Raw genomic sequence first — 26,665 nt, forward strand, 5'->3', positions numbered from 1 at the left:
GGATTCAGACATCCCTTCGTCTTGGGAGATGCAAGACGAACCTGCATTCAATTCACTGCAGGGATTTCAGGCCTTACATCGAGTCAGAGCATCTCGGTGTCCATTCCACTTGAGGCCACGAACTCAGGGTCCTCTCACATACCTGTAGCTGAGAGAAGCCTCCTCTTGAGGTGCTTGTGGAAAGTTGGTATTCCTCTTGAGTCGAAGCCAGGGACTAAGCTTTCATCTCGAGTTGATTTGGGGTCCACGGATCCCTTTCGAGTTGCTCCAGTGACCTCAGGATCCCTCTAGACTTGAGACAGTGATCTTGGGTTTTCTCTGGAGTGCCATCAAGGAAATCAAGGCTCCTTTCACGTTTGATGTGAAACACGGAATTGCTCTGCACGCAGTGCAGGGGAATCAGGCCTCATCTCGCGGCGAGGGGGAAGTCTCATGGTTTTTCTCGAGTTGCGGCCGGAACCTGGGGCATATTCTCGAGTTACGACGGGGAGGGCCCTTCCAGACACGTGTTTTTTCAGCGACGTCAGGACTCCTGCTTAGGTGCGAGGGACACCTCGGGATTCTCCTCGAGTCTTGGCATGGCAATTGGGACGCGTCTCTACGTGAGGCGGGAGACCCAGCGTCCCTTTCCACGTGCCACAGGGATCCTGGGACTCCTATCCATTTTCAAGAGGAGTCAGGCATCGTCTCCTTTGGAAGCATTGATCTCCGCGGACCTCTCGAGTTTTCAAAGGATGTGAGGCCTCCGGTCGCGATGAGGCGGAGAACTAGGTCTTTCTCTGTGGTCTCCACAGGGGATTCAGACATCCCTTCGTCTTGGGAGATGCAAGACGAGGCTGCTTTCAATTCATTGCAGGGATATCCGGCCTTACTTCGAGTCAGAGCATCTCGGTGTCCATTCCACTTGAGGCCACAAACTCAGGGTCCCTCTCACATACCTGTAGCTGAGAGAAGCCTACTCTTGAGTTGCTTGAGGAAAGTTGGTATTCCTCTTGAGTCGAAGCCAGGGACTAAGCTCTCATCTTGAGTTGATTTGGGGTCCACGGAGCTCTTTCCTGTTGCTCCAGTGACCAAGGGATCCCTCTAGACTTGAGACAGTGATCTTGGGTTTTCTCTGGAGTGCCATCAAGGAAATTAAGGCTCCTTTCACGTTTGATGTGGAACACGGAATTGCTCTGCACACAGTGCAGGGGAATCGGGCCTCATCTCGCGGCGAGGGGGAAGTCTCATGGTTTTTCTCGAGTTGCGGCCGGAACCTGGGGTATATTCTCGAGTTACGACGGGGAGGGCCCTTCCAGACACGTGTTTTTTCAGCGACGTCAGGACTCCTGCCTAAGTGCGAGGGACACCTCGGGATTGTCCTCGAGTCTTGGCATGGCAATTGGGACGCGTCTCCACGTGAGGCGGGAGACCCAGGGTCCCTTTCCACGTGCCACAGGGATCCTGGGACTCCTATCCATTTTCAAGAGGAGTCAGGCATCGTCTCCTTTGGAAGTATTGATCTCCAAGGACCTCTCGAGTTTTCAAAGGATGTGAGGCCTCAGTTCGCGTTGAGGCGGAGGACTAGGTATTTCTCTGTGGTCTCCACAGTTTATTCAGACATCCCTTTGTCTTGGGAGATGCAAGACGAGCCTGCTTTCAATTCACTGCAGGGATATCCGGCCTTACTTCGAGTCAGAGCATCTCGGTGTCCATTCCACTTGAGGCCACAAACTCAGGGTCCCTCTCACATACCTGTAGCTGAGAGAAGGCTCCTCTTGAGGTGCTTGTGGAAAGTTGGTATTCCTCTTGAGTCGAAGCCAGGGTCTACGCTCTCATCTCGAGTTGATTTGGGGTCCACGGAGCCCTTTTGTGTTGCTCCAGTGACCTCAGGATCCGTCTAGACTTGAGACAGTGATCTTGGGTTTTCTCTGGAGTGCCATCAAGGAAATCAAGGCTCCTTTCACGTTTGATGTGGAACACGGAATTGCTCTGCACACAGTGCAGGGGAATCGGGCCTCATCTCGCGGCGAGGGGGAAGTCTCATGGTTTTTCTCGAGTGCGGCCGGAACCTGGGGTATATTCTCGAGTTACGACGGGGAGGGCCCTTCCAGACACGTGTTTGTTCAGCGACGTCAGGACTCCTGCCTAGGTGCGAGGGACACCTCGGGATTCTCCTCGAGTCTTGGCATGGCAATTGGGACGCGTCTCCACGTGAGGCGGGAGACCCAGGGTCCCTTTCCACGTGCCACAGGCATCCTGGGACTCCTATCCATTTTCAAGAGGAGTCAGGCATCGTCTCCTTTGGAAGCATTGATCTCCGCGGACCTCTCGAATTTTCAAAGGATGTGAGGCCTCCGGTCGCGTTGAGGCGGAGGACTAGGTCTTTCTCTGTGGTCTCCACAGGGGATTCAGACATCCCTTCGTCTTGGGAGATGCAAGACGAGGCTGCAATCAATTCACTGCAGGGATATCCGACCTTACTTCGAGTCAGAGCATCTCGGTGTCCATTCCACTTGAGGCCACAAATTCAGGGACACGCTCACATACCTGTAGCTGAGAGAAGCCTCCTTTTGAGGTGCTTGTGGAAAGTTGGTATTCCTCTTGAGTCGAAGCCAGGGACTAAGATATCATCTCGAGTTGATTTGGGGTCCACGGAGTCCTTTCGAGTTGCTCCAGTGACCTCAGGATCCCTCTAGACTTGAGACAGTGATCTTGGGTTTTCTCTGGAGTGCCATCAAGGAAATCAAGGCTCCTTTCACGTTTGATGTGGAACACGGAATTTCTCTGCACGCAGGGCAGGGGAATCGGGCCTCATCTCGCGGCGAGGGGGAAGTCTCATGGTTTTTCTCGAGTTGCGGCCGGAACCTGGGAAATATTCCCGAGTTATGACGGGGAGGGCCCTTCCAGACACGTGTTTTTTCAGCGACGTCAGGACTCCTGCTTAGGTGCGAGGGACACCTCGGGATTCTCCTCGAGTCTTGGCATGGCAATTGGGACGCGTCTCCACGTGAGGCGGGAGACCCAGGGTCCCTTTCCACGTGCCACAGGGATCCTGGGACTCCTATCCATTTGAAAGAGGAGCCAGGCATCGTCTCCTTTGGAAGCATTGATCTCCGCCGACCTCTCGAGTTTTCAAAGGATGTGAGGCCTCCCGTCACGATGAGGCAGAGGACTAGGTCTTTCTCTGTGGCCTCAACAGGGGATTCAGACATCCCTTCGTCTTGGGAGATGCAAGACGAGCCTGCATTCAATTCACTGCAGGGATATCCGGCCTTACTTCGAGTCAGAGCATCTCGGTGTCCATTCCACTTGAGGCCACAAACTCAGGGTCCCTCTCACATACCTTTAGCTGAGAGTAGCCTCCTCTTGAGGTGCTTGTGGAAAGTTGGTATTCCTCTTAAGTCGAAGCCAGGGAATAAGTTCTCATCTCTAGTTGATTTGGGGTCCACGGAGCCCTTTCGTGTTGCTCCAGTGACCTCAGGATCCCTCAAGACTAGAGACAGTGATCTTGGGTTTTCTCTGGAGTGCCATCAAGGAAATCAAGGCTCCTTTCACGTTTGATGTGGAACGCGGAATTGCTCTACAAGCAGTGCAGGGGAATGGGGCCTCAGCTCGCGGCGAGGGGTAAGTCTCATGGTTTTTCTCGAGTTGCGGCCGGAACCTGGGGTATATACTCGAGTTATGACGGGGAGGGCGCTTCCAGACACGTGTTTCTTCAGAGACGTCAGGACTCCTGCCTAGGTGCGAGGGACACCTTGGGATTCTCCTCGAGTCTTGGCATGGCAATTGGGACGCGTCTCCACGTGAGGCGGGAGACCCAGGGTCCCTTTCCACGTGCCACAGGGATCCTGGGACTCCTATCCATTTTCAAGAGGAGTCAGGCATCGTCTCCTTTCGAAGTATTGATCTCCAAGGACCTCTCGAGTTTTCAAAGGATGTGAGGCCTCAGTTCGCGTTGAGGCGGAGGACTAGGTATTTCTCTGTGGTCTCCACAGTTTATTCAGACATCCCTTTGTCTTGGGAGATGCAAGACGAGCCTGCTTTCAATTCATTGCAGGGATATCCGGCCTTACTTCGAGTCAGAGCATCTCGGTGTCCATTCCACTTGAGGCCACAACCTCAGGGTCCCTCTGACATACCTGTAGCTGAGAGAAGGCTCCTCTTGAGGTGCTTGTGGAAAGTTGGTATTCCTCTTGAGTCGAAGCCAGGGTCTAAGCTCTCATCTCGAGTTGATTTGGGGTCCACGGAGCCCTTTCGTGTTGCTCCAGTGACCTCAAGATCCCTCTAGACTTGAGACAGTGATCTTGGGTTTTCTCTGGAGTGCCATCAAGGAAATCAAGGCTCCTTTCACGTTTGATGTGGAACACGGAATTGCTCTGCACACAGTGCAGGGGAATCGGGCCTCATCTCGCGGCGAGGGGGAAGTCTCATGGTTTTTCTCGAGTGCGGCCGGAACCTGGGGTATATTCTCGAGTTACGACGGGGAGGGCCCTTCCAGACACGTGTTTGTTCAGCGACGTCAGGACTCCTGCCTAGGTGCGACGGACACCTCGGGATTCTCCTCGAGTCTTGGCATGGCAATTGGGACGCGTCTCCACGTGAGGCGGGAGACCCAGGGTCCCTTTCCACGTGCCACAGGCATCCTGGGACTCCTATCCATTTTCAAGAGGAGTCAGGCATCGTCTCCTTTGGAAGCATTGATCTCCGCGGACCTCTCGAATTTTCAAAGGATGTGAGGTCTGCGGTCGCGTTGAGGCGGAGGACTAGGTCTTTCTCTGTGGTCTCCACAGGGGATTCAGACATCCCTTCGTCTTGGGAGATGCAAGACGAGGCTGCAATCAATTCACTGCAGGGATATCCGACCTTACTTCGAGTCAGAGCATCTCGGTGTCCATTCCACTTGAGGCCACAAACTCAGGGTCCCTCTCACATACCTGTAGCTGAGAGAAGCCTCCTTTTGAGGTGCTTGTGGAAAGTTGGTATTCCTCTTGAGTCGAAGCCAGGGACTAAGCTCTCATCTCGAGTTGATTTGGGGTCCACGGAGCCCTTTTGTGTTGCTCCAGTGACCTCAGGATCCCTCTAGACTAGAGACAGTGATCTTGGGTTTTCTCTGGAGTGCCATCAAGGAAATCAAGGCTCCTTTCACGTTTGATGTGGAACACGGAATTGCTCTGCACGCAGTGCAGGGGAATCGGGCCTCATCTCGCGGCGAGGGGTAAGTCTCATGGTTTTTCTCGATTTGTGGCCGGAACCTGGGGTATATTCCCGAGTTACGACGGGGAGGGCCCTTCCAGACACGTGTTTGTTCAGCGACGTCAGGCCTCCTGCCTAGGTGCGAGGGACACCTCGGGATTCTCCTCGAGTCTTCGCATGGCAATTGGGACGCGTCTCCTCGTGAGGCGGGAGACCCAGGGTCCCTTTCCACGTGCCACAGGGATCCTGGGACTCCTACCCATTTTCAAGAGGAGTCAGGCATCGTCTCCTTTGGAAGCATTGATCTCCGCGGACCTCTCGAGTTTTCAAAGGATGTGAGGCCTCCATTCGCAATGAGGCGGAGGACGAGGTCTTTCTCTGTGGTCTCCACAGGAGATTCAGACAACCCTTCGTCTTGGGAGATGCAAGAGGAGCCTACATTCATTTCACTGCAGGGATATCCGGGCTTACTTCGAGTCAGAGCATCTCGGTGTCCATTCCACTGGAGGCCAAAAAATCAGGGTCCCTCTCACATACCTGTTGCTGAGAAAAGCCTCCTCTTGAGGTGCTTGTGGAAAGTTGGTATTCCTCTTGAGTCGAAGCCAGGGACTAAGCTCTCATCTCGAGTTGATTTGGGGTCCACGGAGGCCTTTCATGTTTCTCCAGTGACCTCAGGATCCCTCTAGACTTGAGACAGTGATCTTGGGTTTTCTCTGGAGTGCCATCAAGGAAATCAAGGCTCCTTTCACGTTTGATGTGGAACACGGAATTGCTCTGCACGCAGTGCAGGGGAATCGGGCCTCATCTCGCGGCGAGGGGGAAGTCTCATGGTTTTTCTCGAGTTGCGGCCGGAACCTGGGGCATATTCTCGAGTTACGACAGGGAGGGCCCTTCCAGACACATGTTTGTTGAGTGACGTCAGGACTCCTGCCTAGGTGCGAGGGACATCTCGGGATACTCCTCGAGTCTTGGCATGGCAATTGGGACGCGTCTCCACGTGAGGCAGGAGACCCAGGGTCCCTTTCCACGTGCCACAGGGATCCTGGGACTCCTATCCATTTTCAAGAGGAGTCAGGCATCGTCTCCTTTGGAAGCACTGATCTCCGCGGACCTCTCGAGTTTTCAAAGGATGTGAGGCCTCCAGTCGCGATGAGGCGGAGAACTAGGTCTTTCTCTGTGGTCTCCACAGGGGATTCAGACATCCCTTCGTCTTCGGAGATGCAAGACGAACCTGCATTCAATTCACTGCAGGGATATCAGGCCTTACATCGAGTCAGAGCATCTCGGTGTGCATTCCACTTGAGGCCACGAACTCAGGGTCCTCTCACATACCTGTAGCTGAGAGAAGCCTACTCTTGAGTTGCTTGAGGAAAGTTTGTATTCCTCTTGAGTCGAAGCCAGGGACTAAGCTCTCATCTTGAGTTGATTTGGGGTCCACGGAGCCCTTTCCTGTTGCTCCAGTGACCAAGGGATCCCTCTAGACTTGAGACAGTGATCTTGGGTTTTCTCTGGAGTGCCATCAAGGAAATCAAGGCTCCTTTCACGTTTGATGTGGAACACGGAATTGCTCTGCACACAGTGCAGGGGAATCGGGCCTCATCTCGCGGCGAGGGGGAAGTCTCATGGTTTTTCTCGAGTTGCGGCCGGAACCTGGGGTATATTCTCGAGTTACGACGGGGAGGGCCCTTCCAGACACGTGTTTGTTCAGCGACGTCAGGACTCCTGCCTAGGTGCGAGGGACACCTCGGGATTCTCCTCGAGTCTTGGCATGGCAATTGGGACGCGTCTCCACGTGAGGCGGGAGACCCAGGGTCCCTTTCCACGTGCCACAGGGATCCTGGGACTCCTATCCATTTTCAAGAGGAGTCAGGCATCGTCTCCTTTCGAAGTATTGATCTCCAAGGACCTGTCGAGTTTTCAAAGGATGTGAGGCCTCAGTTCGCGTTGAGGCGGAGGACTAGGTATTTCTCTGTGGTCTCCACAGTTTATTCAGACATCCCTTTGTCTTGGGAGATGCAAGACGAGCCTGCTTTCAATTCATTGCAGGGATATCCGGCCTTACTTCGAGTCAGAGCATCTCGGTGTCCATTCCACTTGAGGCCACAAACTCAGGGTCCCTCTGACATACCTGTAGCTGAGAGAAGGCTCCTCTTGAGGTGCTTGTGGAAAGTTGGTATTCCCCTTGAGTCGAAGCCAGGGTCTAAGCTTTCATCTCGAGTTGATTTGGGGTCCACGGATCCCTTTCGTGTTGCTCCAGTGACCTCCGGATCCCTCTAGACTTGAGACAGTGATCTTGGGTTTTCTCTGGAGTGCCATCAAGGAAATCAAGGCTCCTTTCACGTTTGATGTGGAACACGGAATTGCTCTGCACACAGTGCAGGGGAATCGGGCCTCATCTCGCGGCGAGGGGGAAGTCTCATGGTTTTTCTCGAGTGCGGCCGGAACCTGGGGTATATTCTCGAGTTACGACGGGGAGGGCCCTTCCAGACACGTGTTTGTTCAGCGACGTCAGGACTCCTGCCTAGGTGCGAGGGACACCTCGGGATTCTCCTCGAGTCTTGGCATGGCAATTGGGACGCGTCTCCACGTGAGGCGGGAGACCCAGGGTCCCTTTCCACGTGCCACAGGCATCCTGGGACTCCTATCCATTTTCAAGAGGAGTCAGGCATCGTCTCCTTTGGAAGCATTGATCTCCGCGGACCTCTCGAATTTTGAAAGGATGTGAGGTCTGGGGTCGCTTTGAGGCGGAGGACTAGGTCTTTCTCTGTGGTCTCCACAGGGGATTCAGACATCCCTTCGTCTTGGGAGATGCAAGACGAGGCTGCAATCAATTCACTGCAGGGATATCCGACCTTACTTCGAGTCAGAGCATCTCGGTGTCCATTCCACTTGAGGCCACAAACTCAGGGTCCCTCTCACATACCTGTAGCTGAGAGAAGCCTCCTTTTGAGGTGCTTGTGGAAAGTTGGTATTAATCTTGAGTCGAAGCCAGGGACTTAGCTCTCATCTCGAGTTGATTTGGGGTCCACGGAGCCCTTTCGTGTTGCTCCAGTGACCTCAGGATCCCTCTAGACTTGAGACAGTGATCTTGGGTTTTCTCTGGAGTGCCATCAAGGAAATCAAGGCTCCTTTCACGTTTGATGTGGAACACGGAATTTCTCTGCACGCAGTGCAGGGGAATCGGGCCTCATCTCGCGGCGAGGGGGAAGTCTCATGGTTTTTCTCGATTTGCGGCTGGAACCTGGGGTATATTCCCGAGTTACGACGGGGAGGGCCCTTCCAGACACGTGTTTGTTCAGCGACGTCAGGCCTCCTGCCTAGGTGCGAGGTACACCTCGGGATTCTCCTCGAGTCTTGGCATGGCAATTGGGACGCGTCTCCACGTGAGGCGGGAGACCCAGGGTCCCTTTCCAAGTGCCATAGGGATCCTGGGACTCCTATCCATTTTCAAGAGGAGTCAGGCATCGTCTCCTTTGGAAGTATTGATCTCCAAGGACCTGTCGAGTTTTCAAAGGATGTGAGGCCTCAGTTCGCGTTGAGGCGGAGGACTAGGTATTTCTCTGTGGTCTCCACAGTTTATTCAGACATCCCTTTGTCTTGGGAGATGCAAGACGAGCCTGCTTTCAATTCACTGCAGGGATATCCGGCCTTACTTCTAGTCAGAGCATCTCGGTGTCCATTCCACTTGAGGCCACAAACTCAGGGTCCCTCTCACATACCTGTAGCTGAGAGAAGGCTCCTCTTGAGGTGCTTGTGGAAAGTTGGTATTCCTCTTGAGTCGAAGCCAGGGACTAAGATACCATCTCGAGTTGATTTGGGGTCCACGGAGTCCTTTCGAGTTGCTCCAGTGACCTCAGGATCCCTCTAGACTTGAGACAGTGATCTTGGGTTTTCTCTGGAGTGCCATCAAGGAAATCAAGGCTCCTTTCACGTTTGATGTGGAACACGGAATTGCTCTGCACGCAGGGCAGGGGAATCGGGCCTCATCTCGCGGCGAGGGGTAAGTCTCATGGTTTTTCTCGAGTTGCGGCCGGAACCTGGGAAATATTCCCGAGTTATGATGGGGAGGGCCCTTCCAGACACGTGTTTTTTCAGCGACGTCAGGACTCCTGCTTAGGTGCGAGGGACACCTCGGGATTCTCCTCGAGTCTTGGCATGGCAATTGGGACGCGTCTCCACGTGAGGCGGGAGACCCAGGGTCCCTTTCCACGTGCCACAGGGATCCTGGGACTCCTATCCATTTTCAAGAGGAGTCAGGCATCGTCTCCTTTGGAAGCATTGATCTCCGCGGACCTCTCGAATTTTCAAAGGATGTGAGGCCTCCGGTCGCGTTGAGGCGGAGGACTAGGTCTTTCTCTGTGGTCTCCACAGGGGATTCAGACATCCCTTCGTCTTGGGAGATGCAAGACGAACCTGCATTCAATTCACTGCAGGGATATCAGGCCTTACATCGAGTCAGAGCATCTCGGTGTCCATTCCACTTGAGGCCACGAACTCAGGGTCCTCTCACATACCTGTAGCTGAGAGAAGCCTACTCTTGAGTTGCTTGAGGAAAGTTGGTATTCCTCTTGAGTTGAAGCCAGGGACTAAGCTCTCATCTTGAGTTGATTTGGGGTCCACGGAGCCCTTTCCTGTTGCTCCAGTGACCAAGGGATCCCTCTAGACTTGAGACAGTGATCTTGGGTTTTCTCTGGAGTGCCATCAAGGAAATCAAGGCTCCTTTCACGTTTGATGTGGAACATGGAATTGCTCTGCACGCAGTGAAGGGGAATCGGGCCTCAACTCGAGGCGATGGGGAAGTCTCATGGTTTTTCTCGAGTTGCGGCCAGAACCTGGGGTATATTCTCGAGTTACGACGGGGAGGGCCCTTCCAGACACGTGTTTGTTCAGCGACGTCAGACTCCTGCCTAGGTGCGAGGGACACCTCGGGATTCTCCTCGAGTCTTGGCATGGCAATTGGGACGCGTCTCCATGTGAGGCGGGAGACCCAGGGTCCCTTTCGACGTGCCACAGGGATCCTGGGACTCCTATCCATTTTCAAGAGGAGTCAGGCATCGTCTCCTTTGGAAGCATTGATCTCCGCGGACCTCTCGAGTTTTCAAAGGATGTGAGGCCTCCGTTCGCAATGAGGCGGAGGACTAGGTCTTTCTCTGTGGTCTCCACAGGGGATTCAGACAACCCTTCGTCTTGGGAGATGCAAGACGAGCCTGCATTCATTTCACTGCAGGGATATCCGGCCTTACTTCGAGTCAGAGCATCTCGGTGTCCATTCCACTTGAGGCCACAAACTCAGGGTCCCTTAACATACCTGTTGCTGAGAGAAGCCTCCTCTTGAGGTGCTTGTGGAAAGTTGGTATTCCTCTTGATTCGAAGCCAGGGACTAAGCTCTCATCTCGAGTTGATTTGGGGTCCACGGATCCCTTTCGTGTTGCTCCAGTTACCTCAGGATCCCTCCTGACTTGAGACAGTGATCTTGGGTTTTCTCTGGAGTGCCATCAAGGAAATCAAGGCTCCTTTCACGTTTGATGTGAAACACGGAATTGCTCTGCACGCAGTGCAGGGGAATCAGGCCTCATCTCGCGGCGAGGGGGAAGTCTCATGGTTTTTCTCGAGTTGCGGCCGGAACCTGGGGCATATTCTCGAGTTACGACGGGGAGGGCCCTTCCAGACACGTGTTTGTTCAGCGACGTCAGGACTCCTACCTAGGTGCAAGGGACACCTCGGGATTCTCCTCGAGTCTTGGCATGGCAATTGGGACGCGTCTCCACGTGAGGTGGGAGACCCAGGGTCCCTTTCCACGTGCCACAGGGATCCTGGGACTCCTATCCATTTTCAAGAGGAGTCAGGCATCGTCTCCTTTGGAAGCATTGATCTCCGCGGATCTCTCGAGTTTTCAAAAGATGTGAGGCCTCCGGTCGCGATGAGGCGGAGAACTAGGTCTTTCTCTGTGGTCTCCACAGGGGATTCAGACATCCCTTCGTCTTGGGAGATGCAAGACGAGGCTGCAATCAATTCACTGCAGGGATATCAGGCCTTACATCGAGTCAGAGCATTTCGGTGTCCATTCCACTTGAGGCCACGAACTCAGGGTCCTCTCACATACCTGTAGCTGAGAGAAGCCTCCTCTTGAGGTGCTTGTGGAAATTTGGTATTCCTCTTGAGTCGAAGCCAGGGACTAAGCTTTCATCTCGAGTTGATTTGGGGTCCACGGATCCCTTTCGTGTTGCTCCAGTGACCTCAGGATCCCTCTAGACTTGAGACAGTGATCTTGAGTTTTCTCTGGAGGGCCATCAAGGAAATCAAGGCTCCTTTCACGTTTGATGTGGAACACGGAATTGCTCTGCACGCAGTGCAGGGGAATCGGGCCTCATCTCGTGACGAGGGGGAAGTCTCATGGTTTTTCTCGAGTTGCGGCCGGAACCTGGGGTATATTCTCGAGTTACGACGGGGAGGGCCCTTCCAGACACGTATTTGTTCAGCGACGTCAGGACTCCTGCCTAGGTGCGAAGGACACCTCGGGATTCTCCTCGAGTCTTGGCATGGCAATTGGGACGCCTCTCCACATGAGGCGGGAGACCCAGGGTCCCTTTCGACGTGTCACAGGGATCCTGGGACTCCTATCCATTTTCAAGAGGAGTCAGGCATCGTCTCCTTTGGAAGCATTGATCTCCGCAGACCTCTCGAATTTTCAAAGGATGTGAGGCCCCCGGTAACGTTGAGGCCGAGGACTAGGTCTTTCTCTGTGGTCTCCACAGGGGATTCAGACATCCCTTCGTCTTGGGAGATGCAAGACGAGGCTGCGTTCAATTCATTGCAGGGATTTCTGGCCTTACCTCGAGTCAGAGCATCTCGGTGTCCATTCCACTTGAGGCCGCAAACTCAGGGTCCCTCTCACATACCTGTAGCTGAGAGAAGCCTACTCTTGAGTTGCTTGAGGAAAGTTGGTATTCCTCTTGAGACGAAGCCAGGGACTAAGCTCTCATCTTGAGTTGATTTGGGGTCCACGGAGCCCTTTTGTGTTGCTCCAGTGACCAAGGGATCCCTCTAGACTTGAGACAGTGATCTTGGGTTTTCTCTGGAGTGCCATCAAGGAAATCAAGGCTCCTTTCACGTTTGATGTGGAACACGGAATTGCTCTGCACACAGTGCAGGGGAATCGGGCCTCATCTCGCGGTGAGGGGGAAGTCTCATGGTTTTTCTCGAGTTGCGGCCGGAACCTGGGGTATATTCTCGAGTTACGACGGGGAGGGCCCTTCCAGACACGTGTTTGTTCAGCGACGTCAGGACTCCTGCCAAGGTGCGAGGGACACCTCGGGATTCTCCTCGAGTCTTGGCATGGCAATTGGGACGCATCTCCACGTGAGGCGGGAGACCCAGGGTCCCTTTCCACGTGCCACAGGGATCCTGGGACTCCTATCCATTTTCAAGAGGAGTCAGGCATCGTCTCCTTTGGAAGCACTGATCTCCGCGGACCTCTCGAGTTTTCAAAGGATGTGAGGCCTCCGGTCTCGATGAGGCGGAGAACTAGGTCTTTCTCTGTGGTCTCCACAGGGGATTCAGACATCCCTTCGTCTTGGGAGATGCAAGACGAACCTGCATTCAATTCACTGCAGGGATATCAGGCCTTACATCGAGTCAGAGCATCTCGGTGTCCATTCCACTTGAGGCCACGAACTCAGGGTCCTCTCACATACCTGTAGCTGAGAGAAGCCTACTCTTTAGTTGCTTGAGGAAAGTTGGTATTCCTCTTGAGTCGAAGCCAGGGACTAAGCTCTCATCTTGAGTTGATTTGGGGTCCACGGAGCCCTTTCCTGTTGCTCCAGTGACCAAGGGATCCCTCTAGACTTGAGACAGTGATCTTGGGTTTTCTCTGGAGTGCCATCAAGGAAATCAAGGCTCCTTTCACGTTTGATGTGGAACACGGAATTGCTCTGCACGCAGTGAAGGGGAATCGGGCCTCAACTCGCGGCGAGGGGGAAGTCTCATGGTTTTTCTCGAGTTGCGGCCAGAACCTGGGGTATATTCTCGAGTTAAGACGGGGAGGGCCCTTCCAGACACGTGTTTGTTCAGCGACGTCAGGACTCCTGCCTAGGTGCGAGGGACACCTCGGGATTCTCCTCGAGTCTTGGCATGGCAATTGGGACGCGTCTCCACGTGAGGCGGGAGACCCAGGATCCCTTTCCACGTGCCACAGGGATCCTGGGACTCCTATCCATTTTCAAGAGGAGTCAGGCATCGTCTCCTTTGGAAGTATTGATCTCCAAGGACCTCTCGAGTTTTCAAAGGATGTGAGGCCTCCGGTCGCGTTGAGGCGGAGGACTAGGTCTTTCTCTGTGGTCTCCACAGGGGATTCAGACATCCCTTCGTATTGGGAGATGCAAGACGAGGATGCAATCAATTCAATGCAGGGATATCCGACCTTACTTCGAGTCAGAGCATCTCGGTGTCCATTCCACTTGAGGCCACAAACTCAGGGACCCGCTCACATAACTGTAGCTGAGAGAAGCCTCCTTTTGAGGTGCTTGTGGAAAGTTGGTATTCCTCTTGACTCGAAGCCAGGGACTAAGATATCATCTCGAGTTGATTTGGGGTCCACGGAGTCCTTTCGAGTTGCTCCAGTGACCTCAGGATCCCTCTAGACTTGAGACAGTGATCTTGGGTTTTCTCTGGAGTGCCATCAAGGAAATCAAGGCTCCTTTCACGTTTGATGTGGAACACGGAATTGCTCTGCACGCAGGGCAGGGGAATCGGGCCTCATCTCGCGGCGAGGGGGAAGTCTCATGGTTTTTCTCGAGTTGCGGCCGGAACCTGGGATATATTCCCGAGTTATGACGGGGAGGGCCCTTCCAGACACGTGTTTTTTCAGCGACGTCAGGACTCCTGCTTAGGTGCGAGGGACACCTCGGGATTCTCCTCGAGTCTTGGCATGGCAATTTGGACGCGTCTCCACGTGAGGCGGGAGACCCAGGGTCCCTTTCCACGTGCCACAGTGTTCCTGGGACTCGTATCCATTTTCAAGAGGAGTCAGGCATCGTCTCCTTTGGAAGCATTGATCTCCGCGGACCTCTCGAGTTTTCAAAGGATGTGAGGCCTCAGTTCGCGTTGAGGCGGAGGACTAGGTCTTTCTCTGTGGTCTCCACACGTGATTCAGACAACCCTTCGTCTTGGGAGATGCAAGACGAGCCTGCATTCATTTCACTGCAGGGATATCCGGGCTTACTTCGAGTCAGAGCATCTCAGTGTCCATTCCACTTGAGGCCAAAAACTCAGGGTCCCTCTCACATACCTGTTGCTGAGAGAAGCCTCCTTTTGAGGTGCTTGTGGAAAGTTGGTATTCCTCTTGAGTCGAAGCCAGGAACTAAGCTCTCATCTCGAGTTGATTTGGGGTCCACGGAGCCCTTTCATGTTTCTCCAGTGACCTCAGGATCCCTCTAGACTTGAGACAGTGATCTTGGGTTTTCTCTGGAGTGCCATCAAGGAAATCAAGGCTCCTTTCACGTTTGATGTGGAACACGGAATTGCTCTGCACGCAGTGCAGGGGAATCAGGCCTCATCTCGCGGCGAGGGGGAAGTCTCATGGTTTTTCTCGAGTTGCGGCCGGAACCTGGGGCATATTCTCGAGTTACGACAGGGAGGGCCCTTCCAGACACGTGTTTGTTGAGCGACGTCAGGACTCCTGCCTAGGTGCGAGGGACACCTCGGGATTCTCCTCGAGTCTTGGCATGGCAATTGGGACGCGTCTCCACGTGAGGCGGGAGACCCAGGGACCCTTTCCACGTGCCACAGGGATCCTGGGACTCCTATCCATTTTCAAGAGGAGTCAGGCATCGTCTCCTTTGGAAGCACTGATCTCCGCGGACCTCTCGAGTTTTCAAAGGATGTGAGGCCTCCGGTCGCGATGAGGCGGAGAACTAGGTCTTTCTCTGTGGTCTCCACAGGGGATTCAGACATCCCTTCGTCTTGGGAGATGGAAGACGAGCCTGCATTCAATTCACTGCAGGGATATCAGGCCTTACATCGAGTCAGAGCATCTCGGTGTCCATTCCACTTGAGGCCACGAACTCAGGGTCCTCTCACATACCTGTAGCTGAGAGAAGCCTACTCTTGAGTTGCTTGAGGAAAGTTGGTATTCCTCTTGAGTCGAAGCCAGGGACTAAGCTCTCATCTTGAGTTGATTTGGGGTCCACGGAGCCCTTTCCTGTTGCTCCAGTGACCAAGGGATCCCTCTAGACTTGAGACAGTGATCTTGGGTTTTCTCTGGAGTGCCATCAAGGAAATCAAGGCTCCTTTCACGTTTGATGTGGAACACGGAATTGCTCTGCACGCAGTGAAGGGGAATCGGGCCTCAACTCGCGGCGAGGGGGAAGTCTCATGGTTTTTCTCGAGTTGCGGCCAGAACCTGGGGTATATTCTCGAGTTACGACGGGGAGGGCCCTTCCAGACACGTGTTTGTTCAGCGACGTCAGGACTCCTGCCTAGGTGCGAGGGACACCTCGGGATTCTCCTCGAGTCTTGGCATGGCAATTGGGACGCGTCTCCACGTGAGGCGGGAGACCCAGGGTCCCTTTCCACGTGCCACAGGGATCCTGGGACTCCTATCCATTTTCAAGAGGAGTCAGGCATCGTCTCCTTTGGAAGTATTGATCTCCAAGGACCTCTCGAGTTTTCAAAGGATGTGAGGCCTCAGTTCGCGTTGAGGCCGAGGACTAGGTATTTCTCTGTGGTCTCGACAGTTTATTCAGACATCCCTTTGTCTTGGGAGATGCAAGACGAGCCTGCTATCAATTCACTGCAGGGATATCCGGCCTTACTTCGAGTCAGAGCATCTCGGTGTCCATTCCACTTGAGGCCACAAACTCAGGGTCCCTCTGACATACCTGTAGCTGAGAGAAGGCTCCTCTTGTGGTGCTTGTGGAAAGTTGGTATTCCTCTTGAGTCGAAGCCAGGGTCTAAGCTCTCATCTCGAGTTGATTTGGGGTCCACGGAGCCCTTTCGTGTTACTCCAGTGACCTCAGGATCCGTCTAGACTTGAGACAGTGATCTTGGGTTTTCTCTGGAGTGCCATCAAGGAAATCAAGGCTCCTTTCACGTTTGATGTGGAACACGGAATTGCTCTGCACACAGTGCAGGGGAATCGGGCCTCATCTCACGGCGAGGGGGAAGTCTCATGGTTTTTCTCGAGTGCGGCCGGAACCTGGTGTATATTCTCGAGTTACGACGGGGAGGGCCCTTCCAGACACGTGTTTGTTCAGCGACGTCAGACTCCTGCCTAGGTGCGAGGGACACCTCGGGATTCTCCTCGAGTCTTGGCATGGCAATTGGGACGCGTCTCCATGTGAGGCGGGAGACCCAGGGTCCCTTTCCACGTGCCACAGGGATCCTGGGACTCCTATCCATTTTCAAGAGGAGTCAGGCATCGTCTCCTTTGGAAGCATTGATCTCCGCGGACCTCTCGAGTTTTCAAAGGATGTGAGGCCTCCGGTCGGGATGAGGCGGAGAACTAGGTCTTTCTCTGTGGTCTCCACAGGGGATTCAGACTTCCCTTCGTCTTGGGAGATGCAAGACGAGGCTGCAATCAATTCACTGCAGGGATATCAGGCCTTACATCGAGTCAGAGCATTTCGGTGTCCATTCCACTTGAGGCCACGAACTCAGGGTCCTCTCACATACCTGTAGCTGAGAGAAGCCTCCTCTTGAGGTGCTTGTGGAAAGTTGGTATTCCTCTTGAGTCGAAGCCAGGGACTAAGCTTTCATCTCCAGTTGATTTGGGGTCCACGGATCCATTTCGTGTTGCTCCAGTGACCTCAGGATCCCTCTAGACTTGAGACAGTGATCTTGAGTTTTCTCTGGAGTGCCATCAAGGAAATCAAGGCTCCTTTCACGTTTGATGTGGAACACGGAATTGCTCTGCACACAGTGCAGGGGAATCGGGCCTCATCTCGTGACGAGGGGGAAGTCTCATGGTTTTTCTCGAGTTGCGGCCGGAACCTGGGGTATATTCTCGAGTTACGACGGGGAGGGCCCTTCCAGACACGTATTTGTTCAGCGACGTCAGGACTCCTGCCTAGGTGCGAAGGACACCTCGGGATTCTCCTCGAGTCTTGGCATGGCAATTGGGACGCCTCTCCACATGAGGCGGGAGACCCAGGGTCCCTTTCGACGTGCCACAGGGATCCTGGGACTCCTATCCATTTTCAAGAGGAGTCAGGCATCGTCTCCTTTGGAAGCATTGATCTCCGCAGACCTCTCGAATTTTCAAAGGATGTGAGGCCCCCGGTAACGTTGAGGCCGAGGACTAGGTCTTTCTCTGTGGTCGCCACAGGGGATTCAGACATCCCTTCGTCTTGGGAGATGCAAGACGAGGCTGCTTTCAATTCATTGCAGGGATATCCGGCCTTACTTCGAGTCAGAGCATCTCGGTGTCCATTCCACTTGAGGCCACAAACTCAGGGTCCCTCTCACATACCTGTAGCTGAGAGAAGCCTACTCTTGAGTTGCTTGAGGAAAGTTGGTATTCCTCTTGAGTCGAAGCCAGGGACTAAGCTCTCATCTTGAGTTGATTTGGGGTCCACGGAGATCTTTCCTGTTGCTCCAGTGACCAAGGGATCCCTCTAGACTTGAGACAGTGATCTTGGGTTTTCTCTGGAGTGCCATCAAGGAAATCAAGGCTCCTTTCACGTTTGATGTGGAACACGGAATTGCTCTGCACACAGTGCAGGGGAATCGGGCCTCATCTCGCGGCGAGGGGGAAGTCTCATGGTTTTTCTCGAGTTGCGGCCGGAACCTGGGGTATATTCTCGAGTTACGACGGGGAGGGCCCTTTCAGACACGTGTTTGTTCAGCGACGTCAGGACTCCTGCCTAGGTGCGAGGGACACCTCGGGATTGTCCTCGAGTCTTGGCATGGCAATTGGGACGCGTCTCCACGTGAGGCGGGAGACCCAGGGTCCCTTTCCAAGTGCCATAGGGATCCTGGGACTCCTATCCATTTTCAAGAGGAGTCAGGCATCGTCTCCTTTCGAAGTATTGATCTCCAAGGACCTCTCGAGTTTTCAAAGGATGTGAGGCCTCAGTTCGCGTTGAGGCGGAGGACTAGGTATTTCTCTGTGGTCTCCACAGTTTATTCAGACATCCCTTTGTCTTGGGAGATGCAAGACGAGGCTGCAATCAATTCATTGCAGGGATATCCGGCCTTACTTCGAGTCAGAGCATCTCGGTGTCCATTCCACTTGAGGCCACAAACTCAGGGTCCCTCTCACATACCTGTAGCTGAGAGAAGGCTCCTCTTGAGGTGCTTGTGGAAAGTTGGTATTCCTCTTGAGTCGAAGCCAGGGTCTAACCTTTCATTTCGAGTTGATTTGGGGTCCACAGAGCCCTTTCGTGTTGCTCCAGTGACCTCAGGATCCCTCTAGACTTGAGACAGTGATTTTGGGTTTTCGCTGGAATGCCATCAAGGAAATCAAGGCTCCTTTCACGTTTGATGTGGAACACGGAATTGCTCTACAAGCAGTGCAGGGGAATCGGGCCTCATCTCGCGGCGAGGGGGAAGTCTCATGGTTTTTCTCGAGTGCGGCCGGAACCTGGGGTATATTCTCGAGTTACGACGGGGAGGGCCCTTCCAGACACTTGTTTGTTCAGCGACGTCAGGACTCCTGCCTAGGTGCGAGGGACACCTCGGGATTCTCCTCGAGTCTTGGCATGGCAATTGGGACGCGTCTCCACGTGAGGCGGGAGACCCAGGGTCCCTTTCCACGTGCCACAGGCATCCTGGGACTCCTATCCATTTTCAAGAGGAGTCAGGCATCGTCTCCTTTGGAAGCATTGATCTCCGCGGACCTCTCGAATTTTGAAAGGATGTGAGGTCTGCGGTCGCATTGAGGCGGAGGACTAGGTCTTTCTCTGTGGTCTCCACAGGGGATTCAGACATCCCTTCATCTTGGGAGATGCAAGACGAGGCTGCCATCAATTCACTGCAGGGATATCCGACCTTACTTCGAGTCAGAGCATCTCGGTGTCCATTCCACTTGAGGCCACAAACTCAGGGTCCCTCTCACATACCTGTAGCTGAAAGAAGCCTCCTTTTGAGGTGCTTGTGGAAAGTTGGTATTCCTCTTGAGTCGAAGCCAGGGACTAAGCTCTCATCTCGAGTTGATTTGGGGTCCACGGAGCCCTTTCGTGTTGCTCCACTGACCTCAGGATCCCTCTAGACTTGAGACAGTGATCTTGGGTTTTCTCTGGAGTGCCATCAAGGAAATCAAGGCTCCTTTCACGTTTGATGTGGAACACGGAATTTCTCTGCACGCAGTGCAGGGGAATCGGGCCTCATCTCGCGGCGAGGGGGAAGTCTCATGGTTTTTCTCGATTTGCGGCCGGAACCTGGGGTATATTCCCGAGTTACGACGGGGAGGGCCCTTCCAGACACGTGTTTGTTCAGCGACGTCAGGCCTCCTGCCTAGGTGCGAGGGACACCTCGGGATTCTCCTCGAGTCTTGGCATGGCAATTGGGACGCGTCTCCACGTGAGGCGGGAGACCCAGGGTTCCTTTCCACGTGCCACAGGGATCCTGGGACTCCTATCCATTTTCAAGAGGAGTCAGGCATCGTCTCCTTTGGAAGCACTGATCTCCGCGGACCTCTCGAGTTTTCAAAGGATGTGAGGCCTCCGGTCGCGATGAGGCGGAGAACTAGGTCTTTCTCTGTGGTCTCCACAGGGGATTCAGACATCCCTTCGTCTTGGGAGATGCAAGACGAACCTGCATTCAATTCACTGCAGGGATATCAGGCCTTACATCGAGTCAGAGCATCTCGGTGTCCATTCCACTTGAGGCCACGAACTCAGGGTCCTCTCACATACCTGTAGCTGAGAGAAGCCTACTCTTGAGTTGCTTGAGGAAAGTTGGTATTCCTCTTGAGTCGAAGCCAGGGACTAAGCTCTCATCTTGAGTTGATTTGGGGTCCATGGAGCCCTTTCCTGTTGCTCCAGTGACCAAGGGATCCCTCTAGACTTGAGACAGTGATCTTGGGTTTTCTCTGGAGGGCCATCAAGGAAATCAAGGCTCCTTTCACGTTTGATGTGGAACACGGAATTGCTCTGCACGCAGTGAAGGGGAATCGGGCCTCAACTCGCGGCGAGGGGGAAGTCTCATGGTTTTTCTCGAGTTGCGGCCAGAACCTGGGGTATATTCTCGAGTTACGACGGGGAGGGCCCTTCCAGACACGTGTTTGTTCAGCTACTTCAGGACTCCTGCCAAGGTGCGAGGGACACCTCGGGATTCTCCTCGAGTCTTGGCATGGCAATTGGGACGCGTCTCCACGTGAGGCGGGAGACCCAGGGACCCTTTCCACGTGCCACAGGGATCCTGGGACTCCTATCCATTTTCAAGAGGAGTCAGGCATCGTCTCCTTTGGAAGCACTGATCTCCGCGGACCTCTCGAGTTTTCAAAGGATGTGAGGCCTCCGGTCGCGATGAGGCGGAGAACTAGGTCTTTCTCTGTGGTCTCCACAGGGGATTCAGACATCCCTTCGTCTTGGGAGATGGAACACGAGCCTGCATTCAATTCACTGCAGGGATATCAGGCCTTACATCGAGTCAGAGCATCTCGGTGTCCATTCCACTTGAGGCCACGAACTCAGGGTCCTCTCACATACCTGTAGCTGAGAGAAGCCTACTCTTGAGTTGCTTGAGGAAAGTTGGTATTCCTCTTGAGTCGAAGCCAGGGACTAAGCTCTCATCTTGAGTTGATTTGGGGTCCACGGAGCCCTTTCCTGTTGCTCCAGTGACCAAGGGATCCCTCTAGACTTGAGACAGTGATCTTGGGTTTTCTCTGGAGTGCCATCAAGGAAATCAAGGCTCCTTTCACGTTTGATGTGGAACACGGAATTGCTCTGCACGCAGTGAAGGGGAATCGGGCCTCAACTCGCGGCGAGGGGGAAGTCTCATGGTTTTTCTCGAGTTGCGGCCAGAACCTGGGGTATATTCTCGAGTTACGACGGGGAGGGCCCTTCCAGACACGTGTTTGTTCAGCGACGTCAGGACTCCTGCCTAGGTGCGAGGGACACCTCGGGATTCTCCTCGAGTCTTGGCATGGCAATTGGGACGCGTCTCCACGTGAGGCGGGAGACCCAGGGTCCCTTTCCACGTGCCACAGGGATCCTGGGACTCCTATCCATTTTCAAGAGGAGTCAGGCATCGTCTCCTTTGGAAGTATTGATCTCCAAGGACCTCTCGAGTTTTCAAAGGATGTGAGGCCTCAGTTCGCGTTGAGGCCGAGGACTAGGTATTTCTCTGTGGTCTCGACAGTTTATTCAGACATCCCTTTGTCTTGGGAGATGCAAGACGAGCCTGCTATCAATTCACTGCAGGGATATCCGGCCTTACTTCGAGTCAGAGCATCTCGGTGTCCATTCCACTTGAGGCCACAAACTCAGGGTCCCTCTGACATACCTGTAGCTGAGAGAAGGCTCCTCTTGTGGTGCTTGTGGAAAGTTGGTATTCCTCTTGAGTCGAAGCCAGGGTCTAAGCTCTCATCTCGAGTTGATTTGGGGTCCACGGAGCCCTTTCGTGTTACTCCAGTGACCTCAGGATCCGTCTAGACTTGAGACAGTGATCTTGGGTTTTCTCTGGAATGCCATCAAGGAAATCAAGGCTCCTTTCACGTTTGATGTGGAACACGGAATTGCTCTGCACACAGTGCAGGGGAATCGGGCCTCATCTCACGGCGAGGGGGAAGTCTCATGGTTTTTCTCGAGTGCGGCCGGAACCTGGTGTATATTCTCGAGTTACGACGGGGAGGGCCCTTCCAGACACGTGTTTGTTCAGCGACGTCAGACTCCTGCCTAGGTGCGAGGGACACCTCGGGATTCTCCTCGAGTCTTGGCATGGCAATTGGGACGCGTCTCCATGTGAGGCGGGAGACCCAGGGTCCCTTTCCACGTGCCACAGGGATCCTGGGACTCCTATCCATTTTCAAGAGGAGTCAGGCATCGTCTCCTTTGGAAGCATTGATCTCCGCGGACCTCTCGAGTTTTCAAAGGATGTGAGGCCTCCGTTCGCAATGAGGCGGAGGACTAGGTCTTTCTCTGTGGTCTCCACAGGGGATTCAGACAACCCTTCGTTTTGGGAGATGCAAGACGAGCCTGCATTCATTTCACTGCAGGGATATCCGGGCTTACTTCGAGTCAGAGCATCTCGGTGTCCATTCCACTTGAGGCCACAAACTCAGGGTCCCTTCACATACCTGTTGCTGAGAGAAGCCTCCTCTTGAGGTGCTTGTGGAAAGTTGGTATTCCTCTTGAATCGAAGCCAGGGACTAAGCTCTCATCTCGAGTTGATTTGGGGTCCACGGATCCCTTTCGTGTTGCTCCAGTGACCTCAGGATCCCTCTAGACTTGAGACAGTGATCTTGGGTTTTCTCTGGAGTGCCATCAAGGAAATCAAGGCTCCTTTCACGTTTGATGTGGAACACGGAATTGCTCTGCACGCAGTGCAGGGGAATCGGGCCTCATCTCGTGACGAGGGGGAAGTCTCATGGTTTTTCTCGAGTTGCGGCCGGAACCTGGGGTATATTCTCGAGTTACGACGGGGAGGGCCCTTCCAGACACGTATTTGTTCAGCGACGTCAGGACTCCTGCCTAGGTGCGAAGGACACCTCGGGATTCTCCTCGAGTCTTGGCATGGCAATTGGGACGCCTCTCCACATGAGGCGGGAGACCCAGGGTCCCTTTCGACGTGCCACAGGGATCCTGGGACTCCTATCCATTTTCAAGAGGAGTCAGGCATCGTCTCCTTTGGAAGCATTGATCTCCGCAGACCTCTCGAATTTTCAAAGGATGTGAGGCCCCCGGTAACGTTGAGGCCGAGGACTAGGTCTTTCTCTGTGGTCGCCACAGGGGATTCAGACATCCCTTTGTCTTGGGAGATGCAAGACGAGGCTGCTTTCAATTCATTGCAGGGATATCCGGCCTTACTTCGAGTCAGAGCATCTCGGTGTCCATTCCACTTGAGGCCACAAACTCAGAGTCCCTCTCACATACCTGTAGCTGAGAGAAGCCTACTCTTGAGTTGCTTGAGGAAAGTTGGTATTCCTCTTGAGTCGAAGCCAGGGACTAAGCTCTCATCTTGAGTTGATTTGGGGTCCACGGAGCTCTTTCCTGTTGCTCCAGTGACCAAGGGATCCCTCTAGACTTGAGACAGTGATCTTGGGTTTTCTCTGGAGTGCCATCAAGGAAATCAAGGCTCCTTTCACGTTTGATGTGGAACACGGAATTGCTCTGCACACAGTGCAGGGGAATCAGGCCTCATCTCGCGGCGAGGGGGAAGTCTCATGGTTTTTCTCGAGTTGCGGCCGGAACCTGGGGTATATTCTCGAGTTACGACGGGGAGGGCCCTTCCAGACACGTGTTTGTTCAGCGACGTCAGGACTCCTGCCTAGGTGCGAGGGACACCTCGGGATTCTCCTCGAGTCTTGGCATGGCAATTGGGACGCGTCTCCACGTGAGGCGGGAGACCCAGGGTCCCTTTCCACGTGCCACAGGCATCCTGGGACTCCTATCCATATTCAAGAGGAGTCAGGCATCGTCTCCTTTCGAAGTATTGATCTCCAAGGACCTCTCGAGTTTTCAAAGGATGTGAGGCCTCAGTTCGCGTTGAGGCGGAGGACTAGGTATTTCTCTGTGGTCTCCACAGTTTATTCAGACATCCCTTTGTCTTGGGAGATGCAAGACGAGCCTGCTTTCAATTCATTGCAGGGATATCCGGCCTTACTTCGAGTCAGAGCATCTCGGTGTCCATTCCACTTGAGGCCACAAACTCAGGGTCCCTCTGACATACCTGTAGCTGAGAGAAGGCTCCTCTTGAGGTGCTTGTGGAAAGTTGGTATTCCTCTTGAGTCGAAGCCAGGGTCTAAGCTTTCATCTCGAGTTGATTTGGCGTCCACGGAGCCCTTTCGTGTTGCTCCAGTGACCTCAGGATCCCTCTATTCTTGAGACAGTGATCTTGGGTTTTCGCTGGAGTGCCATCAAGGAAATCAAGGCTCCTTTCACGTTTGATGTGGAACACGGAATTGCTCTGCACACAGTGCAGGGGAATCGGGCCTCATCTCGCGGCGAGGGGGAAGTCTCATGGTTTTTCTCGAGTGCGGCCGGAACCTGGGGTATATTTTCGAGTTACGACGGGGAGGGCCCTTCCAGACACGTGTTTGTTCAGCGACGTCAGGACTCCTGCCTAGGTGCGAGGGACACCTCGGGATTCTCCTCGAGTCTTGGCATGGCAATTGGGACGCGTCTCCACGTGAGGCGGGAGACCCAGCGTCCCCTTCCACGTGCCACAGGCATCCTGGGACTCCTATCCATTTTCAAGAGGAGTCAGGCATCGTCTCCTTTGGAAGCATTGATCTCCGCGGACCTCTCGAATTTTGAAAGGATGTGAGGTCTGCGGTCGCGTTGAGGCAGAGGACTAGGTCTTTCTCTGTGGTCTCCACAGGGGATTCAGACATCCCTTCGTCTTGGGAGATGCAAGACGAGGCTGCAATCAATTCACTGCAGGGATATCCGACCTTACTTCGAGTCAGAGCATCTCGGTGTCCATTCCACTTGAGGCCACAAACTCAGGGTCCCTCTCACATACCTGTTGCTGAGAGAAGCCTTCTCTTGAGGTGCTTGTGGAAAGTTGGTATTCCTCTTGAGTAGAAGCCAGGGACTAAGCTCTCATCTCGAGTTGATTTGGGGTCCACGGAGCCCTTTCATGTTTCTCCAGTGACCTCAGGATCCCTCTAGACTTGAGACAGTGATCTTGGGTTTTCTCTGGAGTGCCATCAAGGAAATCAAGGCTCCTTTCACGTTTGATGTGGAACACGGAATTGCTCTGCACGCAGTGCAGGGGAATCGGGCCTCATCTCGCGGCGAGGGGGAAGTCTCATGGTTTTTCTCGAGTTGCGGCCGGAACCTGGGGCATATTCTCGAGTTACGACCGGGAGGGCCCTTCCAGACACGTGTTTGTTGAGCGACGTCAGGACTCCTGCCTAGGTGCGAGGGACACCTCGGGATTCTCCTCGAGTATTGGCATGGCAATTGGGACGCGTCTCCACGTGAGGCGGGAGACCCAGGGTCCCTTTCCACGTGCCACAGGGATCCTGGGACTCCTATCCATTTGAAAGAGGAGCCAGGCATCGTCTCCTTTGAAAGCATTGATCTCCACCGACCTCTCGAGTTTTCAAAGGATGTGAGCCCTACGTTCGCGTTGAGGCGGAGGACTAGGTCTTTCTCTGTGGTCTCGACAGGGGATTCAGACATCCCTTCGTCTTGGGAGATGCAAGACGAACCTGCATTCAATTCACTGCAGGGATATCAGGCCTTACATCGAGTCAGAGCATCTCGGTGTCCATTCCACTTGAGGCCACGAACTCAGGGTCCTCTCACATACCTGTAGCTGAGAGAAGCCTACACTTGAGTTGCTTGAGAAAAGTTGGTATTCCTCTTGAGTCGAAGCCAGGGACTAAGCTCTCATCTTGAGTTGATTTGGGGTCCACGGAGCCCTTTCCTGTTGCTCCAGTGACCAAGGGATCCCTCTAGACTTGAGACAGTGATCTTGGGTTTTCTCTGGAGTGCCATCAAGGAAATCAAGGCTCCTTTCACGTTTGATGTGGAACACGGAATTGCTCTGCAGGCAGTGAAGGGGAATCGGGCCTCAACTCGCGGCGAGGGGGAAGTCTCATGGTTTTTCTCGAGTTGCGGCCAGAAACTGGGGTATATTCTCGAGTTACGACGGGGAGGGCCCTTCCAGACACGTGTTTGTTCAGCGACGTCAGACTCCTGCCTAGGTGCGAGGGACACCTAGGGATTCTCCTCGAGTCTTGGCATGGCAATTGGGATGCGTCTCCATGTGAGGCGGGAGACCCAGGGTCCCTTTCCACGTGCCACAGGGATCCTGGGACTCCTATCCATTTTCAAGAGGAGTCAGGCATCGTCTACTTTGGAAGCATTGATCTCCGCGGACCTCTCGAGTTTTCAAAGGATGTGAGGCCTCCGTTCGCAATGAGGCGGAGGACTAGGTCTTTCTCTGTGGTCTCCACAGGGGATTCAGACAACCCTTCGTCTTGGGAGATGCAAGACGAGCCTGCATTCATTTCACTGCAGGGATATCCGGGCTTACTTCGAGTCAGAGCATCTCGGTGTCCATTCCACTTGAGGCCACAAACTCAGGGTCCCTTCACATACCTGTTGCTGAGAGAAGCCTCCTCTTGAGGTGCTTGTGGAAAGTTGGTATTCCTCTTGAATCGAAGCCAGGGACTAAGCTCTCATCTCGAGTTGATTTGGGGTCCACGGATCTCTTTCGTGTTGCTCCAGTGACCTCAGGATCCCTCTAGACTTGAGACAGTGATCTTGGGTTTTCTCTGGAGTGCCATCAAGGAAATCAAGGCTCGTTTCACGTTTGATGTGAAACACGGAATTGCTCTGCACGCAGTGGAGGGGAATCAGGCCTCATCTCGCGGCGA

Source organism: Dama dama, chromosome 1, assembly GCF_033118175.1.
Source record: "Dama dama isolate Ldn47 chromosome 1, ASM3311817v1, whole genome shotgun sequence".
Classification (NCBI taxonomy): domain Eukaryota; kingdom Metazoa; phylum Chordata; class Mammalia; order Artiodactyla; family Cervidae; genus Dama; species Dama dama.